The sequence below is a fragment of the Pecten maximus genome, chromosome 5 (assembly GCF_902652985.1).
Source record: "Pecten maximus chromosome 5, xPecMax1.1, whole genome shotgun sequence".
NCBI lineage: Eukaryota > Metazoa > Mollusca > Bivalvia > Pectinida > Pectinidae > Pecten > Pecten maximus.
Window position 1 is genome coordinate 25,302,755 of NC_047019.1, and position 12,882 is coordinate 25,315,636.

Sequence of the window (12,882 nt, forward strand, 5' to 3'; positions counted from 1 at the left end):
ACCAAGAGGCCCCAGGACTTGATATTGGGCCTGTAGCATGCTGGGATGAAGGGCTACTAAGTTTGTTCAAATAAATGACCTTGACCTTCATTCAAGGTCACATGGGTCAAATAGGTTATAATATTCAAACGACTTCTTCTCAATAACCGAGAGGCACAGGGACTCGATATTGGGCCTGAAGTATGCTGGGGTGAAGGACTACCAAGTTTGTTCAAATAAATGACCTTGACCTTCATTCAAGGTCACATGGGTCAAATAGGCTATAATCTTTAAACAACTTCTTCTCAATAACCAAGAGGCCCAGGGACTATATATTGGGCCTGTAGCATGCTGGGGTGAAGGGCTACCAAGGTTTTTCAAATAAATGACCTAGACCTTCATTCAAGGTCACATGGGTCAAATAGGCTATAATCTTCAAACGACTTCTTCACAATAACCAAGAGGCCCCAGGACTTGATATTGGGCCTGTAGCATGCTGGGGTGAAGGGCTACCAAGTTTGCTCAAATAAATGACCTTGACCTTCATTCTAGGTCACATGGGTCAAATAGGTTATAATCTTCAAACGACTTCTTCACAATAACCAAGAGGCCCCAGGACTTGATATTGGGCCTGTAGCATGCTGGGGTGAAGGGCTACCAAGTTTGCTCAAATAAATGACCTTGACCTTCATTCTAGGTCACATGGGTCAAATAGGTTATAATCTTCAAACGACTTCTTCACAATAACCAAGAGGCCCCAGGACTTGATATTGGGCCTGTAGCATGCTGGGGTGAAGGGCTACCAAGTTTGCTCAAATAAATGACCTTGACCTTCATTCTAGGTCACATGGGTCAAATAGGTTATAATCTTCAAATAACTTCTCAATAAGCAAGAGGCCCAGGGACTTGATATTGGGCCTGTAGCATGCTGGGGTGAAGGGCTACCAAGTTTGTTCAAATAAATGACTTTGACCATCATTCAAGGTCACATGGGTCAAATCGGCTGTAATCTTCAAACGACTTCTCCTCAATAACCAAGAGGCCCATGGACTTGATATTGGGCCTGTAGCATGCTGGGATGAAGGGCTACCAAGTTTGTTCAAATAAATGACCTTGACCATCATTCAAGGTCACATGGGTCAAATAGGCTATAATCTTCAAACGACTTCTCAATAACCAAGAGGCCCAGGGACTTGATATTGGGCCTGCAGCATGCTGGGATGAAAGGCTACCAAGTTTGTTCAAATGAATGACATTGACCTTCATTCAAGGTCACATGGGTCAAATAGGCTATAATCTTCAAACAACTTCTTCTCAATAACCAAGATGCCCAGGGACTTGATATTGGGCCTGTAGCATGCTTGGGTGAAGGGCTACCAAGTTTGTTCAAATAGATGACCTTGACCTTCATTCAAGGTCACATGGGTCAAATAGGCTATAATATTCAAACAACTTCTCAATAACCAAGAGGCCAATGGACTTGATATTGGGCCTGTCTGTAGCATGCTTAGAGCCAAGAGTCGCCAAGAACCGATCTTAGGCCGATAGTATGCTGGAATGACGGACTAGAAAATATATTGACATGAATAAACCTGGCTTACTCTGATATTTAAATAAAGTTGTTATCAGCATAGTATCTGTAGAAATGACCTCAATCAAATGCAATTTTGTGTAGAGGCAGGTGAGCGATACAGGCCCATTGGGCCTCTTGTATACATTTGTTGTAGGTCTTGAATTCTATTCAGTATTTACATTCTTGACCAATTTCCATTAAATTATGTATGCAGTTTGATGAATTATGCTTGTCTGAATGATAAGCCTAATTGACAACAGAATTAATTGTTTTGATACTGTAAATACATGTATACGTGTAAAGCAGTGTGACTATAGCCACAGGTAATTTTTCAATATTTAATTATAAAAAAAAGTATATTGATGCATGTATCAGAGCTCAAGATTTTAATGAAATTTTAACTTAACACATTAAGGGAACACATTCTGTGCATACTTAACTGAGAAAATACCTGGGAGACAGTTTACATACTGTTTCATAAAGATAGATAAAACATTATATAAACTACTAGATATCATCATCATACGTGTGTGTGAGGTGTGTAGGGTGTATATGAAGCCAGTAATAATTATCAAATTAAACTAGGTTTGAGCAGTGCTGGTCAGTTTGGTGTATATTGTCATAAATGACGATTGATAATATTAAAGGAAGACATTTGAATGATTTGACAACATTATGTTTCTTGGAGTAACACATCACAGACAAGATATATTAACATGTACCTGTATGAAAATTGTATCTATGATGCATGTATAATTATTAGTAATATATTCTGCTAATTACTAAGTTACCATTACCCTTGATTAAAGGTAAAATACTTCTGTACTTGTCTTTAAGGATTTAAACCACCTTCCTCATAGTATCCCCTACTCCATCCAACTGACCTTGACTTGCTCTTAAGGCACCTTGGACATTTTGCTGAATAAATACTTAATCAATGTAAAAAAATTACAATACAGCTGTATAAGATATACTATTTTAGGCCAGCTGACCAGAAGAGACATGCTGCCATGGTGTCTTGTCTGTCGTCATGCTCCTTTTGTAAACTTTTTATTTTAAGATTCCTACACCTCCCCTGAAATAAATGAGGTAGGTTCCACCTCAGGAAACAAAGGTTTAGAGGTCCCATAAGGGGAACTTCTCTAAAATTGTTTTAAAAGGGTACTCCTTGATGCTCCAATAGATTGCAACCTTTGGTCTTAAACATCATGATCATCAAGAAAACCACCCATGTCTTAATTAAATTGGGTAAATTGGCAATCATTTCTTAAATAAATGGGAATGGAGGGATGAGATCCAAAAAGGAAATTGGCAGGTCTAAACCTTTTGGTTGATATTAATGACTGAAAGTGGTTCAATGATTTCTTAAATAAGTAATGTTAGTTTGACCTCTAAGGACAAAAGAGAGGAGCATCATATGCAGAATTTAGCTCAAATTTAACTTTAAATACTTTTTGATTTACTATACCTACTAGTAGACTTGCCTATTTCTGATCAAAACTACGCTCATGGAAAACAGATTATTACTGGAATTTTACTAAAAATGGAAAGTTGCTCATTCTCCCATCTGCATGTTAGATTATCATTAAGGCCCATGGGCCTCTTGTTTTTAGCTCACCTGGCCCGAAGGGCCGGTGAGCTTATGCCATGGTGCAGCGTCCGTCGTCCGTCGTCCGTCAACTTTTTTAGGTCACCTGAGACAAAGTCTCAAGTGACCTATTCTAATCCCCTTTTGTCCGTCGTCGTGCGTCGTGCGTCGTCCGTCGTCCGTCATGCGTCGTCCGTCGTCCGTCGTGCGTCCGTAAACAATTTACATTTTCGACTTCTTCTCCAAAACCCCTAAACCAAATTCAATGAAATTTGGCAGGAAGCTTCTATGGCTAAAGGTCAACCAAAATTGTAAATTATATGGTCCCCACCCCCCAGGGGCCTCAGGGGCGGGGCTAAAAAGGGTCAAATTGACTAAAACTTCAAAAATCTTCTTCTCTACTCTCAGATATGGTGGAATCAAACACTCTTCATAGATGGAAGGGTCTTAAGGTGCTTTACCAAAATTGTAAATTTCATGACCCAGGGGTCTCACGTTTGCCCCTGGGGAGGGGGTAAACTTTACTATAGTTTATATAGGGAAATCACATTTTTGACTTTTATTTGTTTTATTTCTATTGGAATTCATTCTAATTTGGTTAACATTATCAGCATGGGATGACAGTTTGATGGCATGCACATGTTGGCCCTGACTGACCCCCAGGGGCTGATGGGCGGGGCTAAAAAGGGCCAAATTGACTGAAATTTCAAAAATCTTCTTCTCAAGACCGAAATAAGTTGGAATCAAATACTCTTTATAGTTTGAAGGGTCTTAAGATGCTTTACTAAAATTGTGAATTTCTTGACCCCGGGGTCTCAAGTTTGCCCCTGGGGAAGGGGTAAACTTTACTATAGTTTATATAGGGAAATCACAATTTGACTATAATTTGTTTGATTTCTATTGGAATTCATTCTAATTTGGTTAACATTATCAGCTTGGGATGGCAGTTTGAGGGTATGCACATGTTGGCCCTGATTGACCCGGAGGGGCTGATGGACGGGGCTAAAAATGGTCAAATTGGCTGAAATTTCAAAAATCTTTTTCTAAAGACCGAAATAAGGTAGAATCAAATACTCTTCATAGTTGGAAGGGTCTTAAAGTGCTCTACTAAAATTTATTAATTTAATGACCCGGGGGTCATAAGTTTGCCCTCTGGGGAGGGGTTAAATTTTACTATAGTTTATATGGGGAAATTACATTTTTGACTGATTTGTTTGATTTCTATTGGAATTCATTCTAACTTGGTTAACATTTTTAGCATGGGATGAAAGTTTGATAATATGCATATGTTGGCCCTGACTGACCCCTGAGGGCTGATGGGCGGGGCCAAAAAGGGTAAATTAAATTAACTGAAATATTTCAAATCTCAGGTGACCGTTAAGGCCCATGGGCCTCTTGTCTTTAAATTGCTACTAGTCCTAAAGTATTGAATGGATTTTCACCAAATTTGGTCAGGAACATCCTTGGGGGAAGGGGAACAGAGTTTGTATACATTTTTACTCTGAACCCCCAGGGGCCTGAGGGGCGGGGTCAAATAGGGGAAATAAGGTTAATCCTTTAAATCGCTACTAGTCATAAAGTTATGAATGAATTTTAACCAAATTTGGTCAGGAACATCCTTGGCAGAAGGTGAACAGAGTTTGTATAAATTTTTACTCTGAACCCCCAGGGGCCTGAGGGGCGGGGCCAAGTAGGGGAAATAGGGTTACTCCTTTAAATCGCTACTAGTCATAAAGTTATGAATGAATTTGAACCAAATTTGGTCAGTAACATCCTTGGCAGAAAGGGAACAGAGTTTGTATACATTTTTACTCTGAACCCCCAGGGGCCTGAGGGGCGGGGCCAAATAGGGGAAATAGGGTTACTCCTTTAAATCGCTTCTAGTCATAAAGTTATGAATGAATTTGAATTAAATTTGGTCAGGAACATCCTTGGCAGAAAGGAAACAGAGTTTGTATAAATTTTTACTCTGAACCCCATGGGGCCTGAGGGGCGGGGCCAAATAGGGGAAATAGGGTTAATCCTTTAAATCGCTTCTAGTCATAAAGTTATTAATGAATTTGAACCAAATTTGGTCAGAAATATCCTTGGGGGAAGAGGAACAGAGTTTGTTTAAATCTTTATTCTCAACCCCCAGGGGCCTGAGGGGCGGGGCTAAATAGGGGAAATAGGGTTACTCCTTTAAATCGCTACTAGTCCTAAAGTATTGAATAGCTTTTCACCAAATTTGGTCAGGAACAACCTTGAGGGGAGGGGGAACAGAGTTTATATATAAATTTTTACTCTGTACCCCTAGGGGCCTAAGGGGCGGGGCCAAGTAGGGGAAATAGAGATTAGTCTTTTAATTGCTACTAGTCATAAAGTTTTAAATGGATTTTAACCAAATATGGTCAGGAATATTCATTGGAGAAGGGGAACCGAGTTGGTATAAATTTTTACTCTGAATCCCCAGGGGACTGAGGAGTGGGGTCCGATAGGGAAAATAGGGGTTAATCCTTTAAGTCGCTATTAGTCATTAAGTTACGAATGGATTTTAACTAAATTTGGTCAGGAACATCCAGAAACATCCGTGGTGATGGGGGAACAGATTTTGCATAAATGGTTACTGTGACCCTCAATCCCATAACTATGTATAGTATCGCTGGGCATTAAGGGATAAACACAATTCTTATGTAAAAATAGGCCAAAGGGTTTTCCCCACCCTAAGGGACTTAGTTTCTTTAAACACCATTATGGTGTAAAAATAACCCATATGGTCTTTCAGAGAGTACATTTTTGTATATGTATTAACAAATTGAACATGAACATTATTTTGACATTTGGTCAAATCCAACCAGGTGAGCGATACAGGCCCCATGGGCCTCTTGTTGCATTTGGCATTGGTCGCTATGGGTATGCATATATTAGTTTACTAAACGTATATTTACAGGATATGAACCCCCAGGGAAATATATGGTAATCGATACAACATCGGACTTGGATCCATGGTACATTTCACTTAAAAATAGACATTAATATATTAGTACTGCTGTGTGTTCTGCTCCAGTCTGAGGTATTACATCCTGACGAGGCATTGCCTTTACAATCAGACTCACCGAAGAACAAAATGTTGAGCTAAATGCGAAAACTAGGCATAAAACAATGTATAAAATATTCAGTTTTGACCTGAACATATTATTGTCCCTGTAGAAGGTTTCAATTCCTATGGAACCTGCGTTTTGTAATACACCAGAAGTTTATTGTATTGGGACATCTGACAGAATTACAATGAATAGTATTCGTATGGGAAATACAATGCGCTATGTCCTACATACATATGCATGTATATTTGATATCATTGCCAGATCGCCGGACGATATCTATTCAAACCCGAGAGTATAAACTCATTATAGAATTCCCTCAATGATCCTTGTTGAATACAGCCTGAACATTTGTCACCAATCACCGGAATAACGAGAGAACGCTGACTTCATTTAAAAAAGATATTGTAATCTAGTGGTTCCGGTGAGTTAACATGGTATAATGAATCTGGTACTTGACTCTTGAGCATTTAGAAAAAAAAAGAAAAAAAAAACAGACAACAAAACAACAAAAGGAAAAAAACCCATACGATTACCGAAGAATACACGAAACGACAGCCCATAGTAAGTAAAACGAGGACAACGAATTATATTGACTTATAAATACTCTTTAATTCAAAACTACGACAAAGTATCTCAGGGGTAAGTGTACTGTATTGTGGTTCATCGATGACGCCCGCAATGCAAATCTAGGTCAAATTATGTATTAATGTAATGTTCTCAACTATATAATTAAATAACTAAAAAAATGTTGATATACGGTAGCTAAAATGAAACTCATCAGCAATTGATTAATTATTTCATTCGATTTTAGTCGATCATCTGTAAAATATATTTGTCATTGTGATCGGAGCTTACGTCAAGGTAAAATACACAGCGATCGAGACCACAGGCACTTGCATAGGAAATGTGATTTTCAATTTTTTTATTTGACAGTGGTATGTGTAATCTGTTGAGCACAAGGCCGGAAACTTCGTCACGAGCGAAACGGCACCCCATCGCACTTCAATCGACTAAAAAACATATTTATTCACAATGACACGGTGCACACTATATATGCGACCGTCATCGGGAAACATTCGTCTTTAACTTACCGTGTCACTTAATACGAATTGTTACATCCAAAAAACAATTATCCGTGAAAACATCGCCGAAATTTCCAACGGCTTCCTCAGCCTGTCCAGATTCTTCATTTACATATGGGGTTGAAAGGTTACGCGATTATATAATCGTCAAGTCATCGGGTGCACTTTTGGGGGTCATCTCCGCATGCATTTTGTCCGGAAAACGCTTCGGCTCGCTGAAGAGTTTCGTCTAATTTACGATTATTTGAAAAGTTTCGTCAATGAATGATGATTTATAATCATAAATTATTTATCATTTTGAACGTGAGAGTACCATGCAACGTATATGACAGTACACAGGAAAAGCAAACGAAGTCAAGAATGCCTATTCTGCAATCACATTCACGTAGAAGGCCTAGACATTTTATACTTGAAAAAAAAAAAAAAAATATAAATGGGAAATAGATTCGCATACTTTCGTCACAAAGGTAGAACAAAATGCTTATTTATAGATTTACTTTTGTCAGTTTACTGAAATCTGGACGAACAAAAAGAAAAGTGAATCACGAATAAGACTGTCATCAGGTTACCGGAACGTATACATGTGTACCAACATTACTTACTTCAGACCTGTTCATTTCTTTCTACACATTTTACAAATATCATGTCGTCGTCAAATACGAAGATCATACTTCAGACCTGCCCAACGATTTGTACGTTGTGATCAATGATCCATTTTCAATTTATTTTCATTTCCCACAATGTTAGATTTAATGTTTGCCAAGATTTAATGTTTGCCAGAAATTCTTTGAGTTCAATCAAAATTTTAGGAGTACATACAAGACTCGGGACTTACCTATAGATCTATCACTGTATGATTATCGAAATATTGAGGAGTTTCATTTTATTTTAAACCCCTTTTTATTCAAATTTTCGAAACAGTATTACTCATTTACTTGATTTTGATTTTAATAAACTTGATAACATTTGGCCGCTTAGTGTCAACAATCAGGGGCGGACACAGGATTTTCAATTAGGGTGCGTTCGAAATTATAGGGGGAGGGGAGGTGAGGGGAGGGGGTGTCCGGGGGTAATCTCCCTAAAAAAATTTAGCAGGTAAATGCTAAATCCTGCATTCTAGTGTATTTCACGATTGATTCATACCTGGTGTGTTTTATAAAAACAAGTATATGAGAGATGTTTTTTTGATGATTTTATACTATCATTTCGCTGATTGATACGGGAAATCATTTTTTAAGGTACCCTGACTTTGACAATTTTAGGGGGTTTTGAAGGGGGGGGGGGGGGGGGGGAGAGAGAGTTTAACGCATTGTAAAGTATTCTTTGTAATACTGATTATCTATGTAATTACTGGCTGAAGTGCTTACAGAATAAAGAAACTGAATTTAAATGATAAAGAAAAGAATACTTGAGGGGTAGTAGTAGTTATTTTGTGTCAACGCCAGAATTTTATAGTAATTAGGGCTAACGCCAGAACACCTAGAATAACCTCTTATTCTTACCGATACATGTTTTGTGTGTGGTCTATATATTTTTTAACTAGTCATGTAGTGATCCATTTTTTTTTAAATTGAAGATAGGCATAACCCTAAATAGATGGCAAGTTCAATAAAAAATAAAATATCAAACAACTATCAGCTATTACCCCATCCAAATTTTAACTTCGGAAAATTTCAACTGATACTGCTAGTTCGTGGTATAATGCCCCGGTCCTGTCTTGAACAAGTTACTGAGCACCGTTACATGCAATCTTTCGATTTCAAAACGAAGTTCAACAACTACCGAAATGATGCAGTTGAAGAAAAGAAAAGGACGATCTCATCACTGGCATTAACACATGCTATCTTATTAGTCCGTGATCTCGCAAACGACGTCCTGTACATGCACATGTAAAATAAAGTATGCCGAGATGACCCCAGAAAGTGCACCTGGCGACAGCGGATTATACAATCACATGACCTTTCAACTTCGTATGTAAATGAAGAATCTGGACAGGCTGAGGGAGCCGTTTGAAAAATGGCGTTCAGAGCGAGAAATTCGGCGATGTTTTCACGGATTCTTGTGTTTTGGATGTAACAATTCGTATTGAGTGACACGGTAGGTAAAGATGAATGTTTCCTGATGACGGTCGCATATAGTGTGCACCGTGTCAGTTTGAATAAAGGTGTTTTGTAGTCGATTGAAGTGAGATGGGATGCCGTTTCGCTCGTGACGGAGTTTCCGGCCTTCCGTATTACACGGTACACATACCACTGATATCATTTTTTTTTAGGTCATCTGACCCGAAGGGTCACGATGACCTATAGCCATCGTGCTTCGTCCGTCGTCGTCCGCCGTGCACCGTTCGCCGTCCGTAAACTTTTCACATTTCAATCTTCTTCTCAAGTTCCACCAGTGGGATTAAGCTGAAACTTGCCAGAAATGATCCTGAGATGGTCCTGACCAAGTGTTGTTATTTTTCGGGTCGGTCCGAAATCCAAGATGGCCGCCATAGCCGCCATTTTGAAAACACATTTTAAACTTCTTCTCAAGTTCCACCATTGCTATTGAGCTGAAACTTGCCTGAAATGATCCTGAGATGATCCCCACCAAGTCTTGTTACTTTTCGGGTCGGTCGGAAATCCAAGATGGCCGCCATAGCCGCCATCTTGAAAAACACATTTTAAACTTCGTCTCAAGTTCCACCAGTGCTGTTGGACTGAAACTCGCCAGAAATGATCCTGAGATGATCCCCACCAAGTGTTGTTATTTTTTGGGTCGGTCCGAAATCCAAGATGGCCGCCATAGCCGCCATCTTGAAAAACACATTTTAAACTTCTTCTCAAGTTCCACCAGTGCTATTGAGCTGAAACTTGCCTGAAATGATCCTGATATGATCCCGACCAAGTGTTGTTATTTTTCGGGTCGGTCCGAAATCCAAGATGGCCACCATCTTGAAAAACACATTGTAAACTTCTTCTCAAGTTCCACCAGCGCTATTGAGCTGAAACTTGCCTGAAATGATCCTGATATGATCCCGACCAAGTGTTGTTATATTTCGGGTCGGTCCGAAATCCAAGATGGCCACCATAGCCGCCATCTTGAAAAACACATTTTAAACTTCTTCTCAAGTTCCACCAGTGCTATTGGGCTGAAACTTGCCAGAAATGATCCTGAGATGATCCCCACCAAATGTTATTTTTCGGGCCGATCTGAAATCCAAGATGGCCGCCATATTGAAAAACACATTTTTGATTTTGAGTCAGATGACCGTTAAGGCCCCTGGGCCTGTTGTTAATTCTCATTTTCTATGCAAGCGCCTGTGATTGAGACGACGGTACTGCTCCCACAATGACGCCAATCATACACTCGGTAAATTCCCAGTAAAAAATCTAAACGGTAGGAGAAGGTGGAACTATCATTGACGAGTGTCAGGTTAAAAAGAAAGCAAATTATAATTAGCTAGCCTACTTTGTAGCAGGGGCACATCGTTACTTTTGTTTCGTTTCACAAAGATTTTACTAACGCATTCGAAATGGGTATTGTCAGCGTTGATAAATTAGTTTGTTGTCATCGATTGAAGACGATCTACATGTAGCTACTGTTGTCAGAAAGGACAAATGCAAATACTGCTTTCAGCGAGGTTACAATTCTATGATTAACTACTTATGTCAGCGAGGAGAAATTAAAAACTATTGTCACGTAGGACGAATCAGCGAGGACAATCTAGCGACTGCTCTCAGGGAGGACAAGTGAGTTTATTTTGTCAGTGATGACGATCAATAAGCGGCTGTTGTCAGCGAGGACGATCAATTAGCTACTGTTGTCAGCGAGGACGATCAACTAGTTTCTGTTGTCAGTGAGGACGATCAATAAGCAACTTGTCAGCAAGGACGATCAATTAGCTTCTGTTGTCGGCGAGGACGATCAATAAGCTACTGTTGTAAGCGAGGACGATCAATTAGCTACTGTTAGTGATGACGATCAATTAGCAGCTGTTGTCATCGAGGACGACCAACTAGCAGCTGCTGTCAGCAAGGATGATCAATTAGCTTCTGTTGTCAGCGAGGACGATCAATAAGCTACTGTTGTCAGCGAGGACGATCAATTAGCAGCTGTTAGCGAGGACGATCAACTAGCAATTGTTGTCAACGAGGACGATCAATTAGCTACTGTTAGCGAGGACGATCAATTAGCAATTGTCAGCGAGGACGATCAATTAGCGATTGTTATCAGCGAGGACGATCAACTAGCAATTGTTGTCAACGAGGACGATCAATTAGCTACTGTTAGCGAGGACGATCAATTAGCAATTGTCAGCGAGGACGATCAATTAGCGATTGTTATCAGCGAGGACGATCAATTAGCAATTGTTGTCAGCGAGGACGATCAATTAGCAATTGTTGTCAACGAGGACGATCAATTAGCTACTGTTAGTGATAACGATCAATTATCAGAGGACGATCAATTAGCTACTGTTTTTTGTGGTTATGTTTTTGAGATTTGAGCGCAGGACATTTAAGTCAGTGTCCGATCTGTTACATGTGATAAGTAAAAACATAACCGTTACCTACAAGAACTAGAAGTTCGACTCGTGTTTGAAAAGGGTCTACTGACTGAAAAATGTGATATTGTGATTGCCACGAGTCTAATACTAAATGAACCTGAAACACGAGAGTTCAGTTGTTATTGATAACATGTTACTTTAATTTTAGTTTTATCTAAACTAACTGTAATGAACGACATTAGTAACTATGGAAAGTTTCCACTGTCACTGTTTTTTCAAGGATTTTACTATGATTATGAGGTTTCGATAATTATTTTGTTTTCTGTGCGTGTATTTATGAGCATTATTTTAAAGGTTCCGGTAAATGCTGTATAATGAATCATTTAAGATGATCCCGAGACGGTGATGAAACTCGGAATTCATCAAAAACAAATGGTGTTATACAGAGTGGGAAAAAAAAAACAAAGCAAAAAAACGTTAACAGGAAAAAGGAAGGTTGATATGACATTTTAATTGTGTAAACAAGTTACGCTAGCCGCACGTTCAAATAAATGACAAAATTAATTCATGCGTTCACTATGAATTAAGAAGTTAATTTTGAATTATGAGAAGTTTCATTAGAGAAACAATCACTCATCGCTGTTATACACGTGATGGAAACGGTAATAAAAATATCAAACATTTTCTTTATAACCTGCAAAGCCGTAATTACCATTGAAGATCAAAACTACATAACGGTGGATTTGTGTTCAAATAAATTTCGTTTATCCAGAACATTTGGTTTGAATTTATGTTATTTTCAGATGAAAGGCTAACTACTTTTGTTTCAGTTTCGGAGAATAAATTGAAAGTTTCACACAGAATAGGCACCGAAAGAAAAGCCGAGACCCACGTGGCTGCTGTATTGGTGATCAGAGTTTTATTCCTGGCAAGAAACGAAATATTGTTTATGAAAGGATGTTATTACATAACCAATGAATGTTTATACGTGACGTTTCGATGACTAGTATGGTTTGTACACTGTCACATTCAGCAGACAAATGAGCAGAACAGCATGTGTACATAAGGGCGTAAAACGTCGATGTCGAATT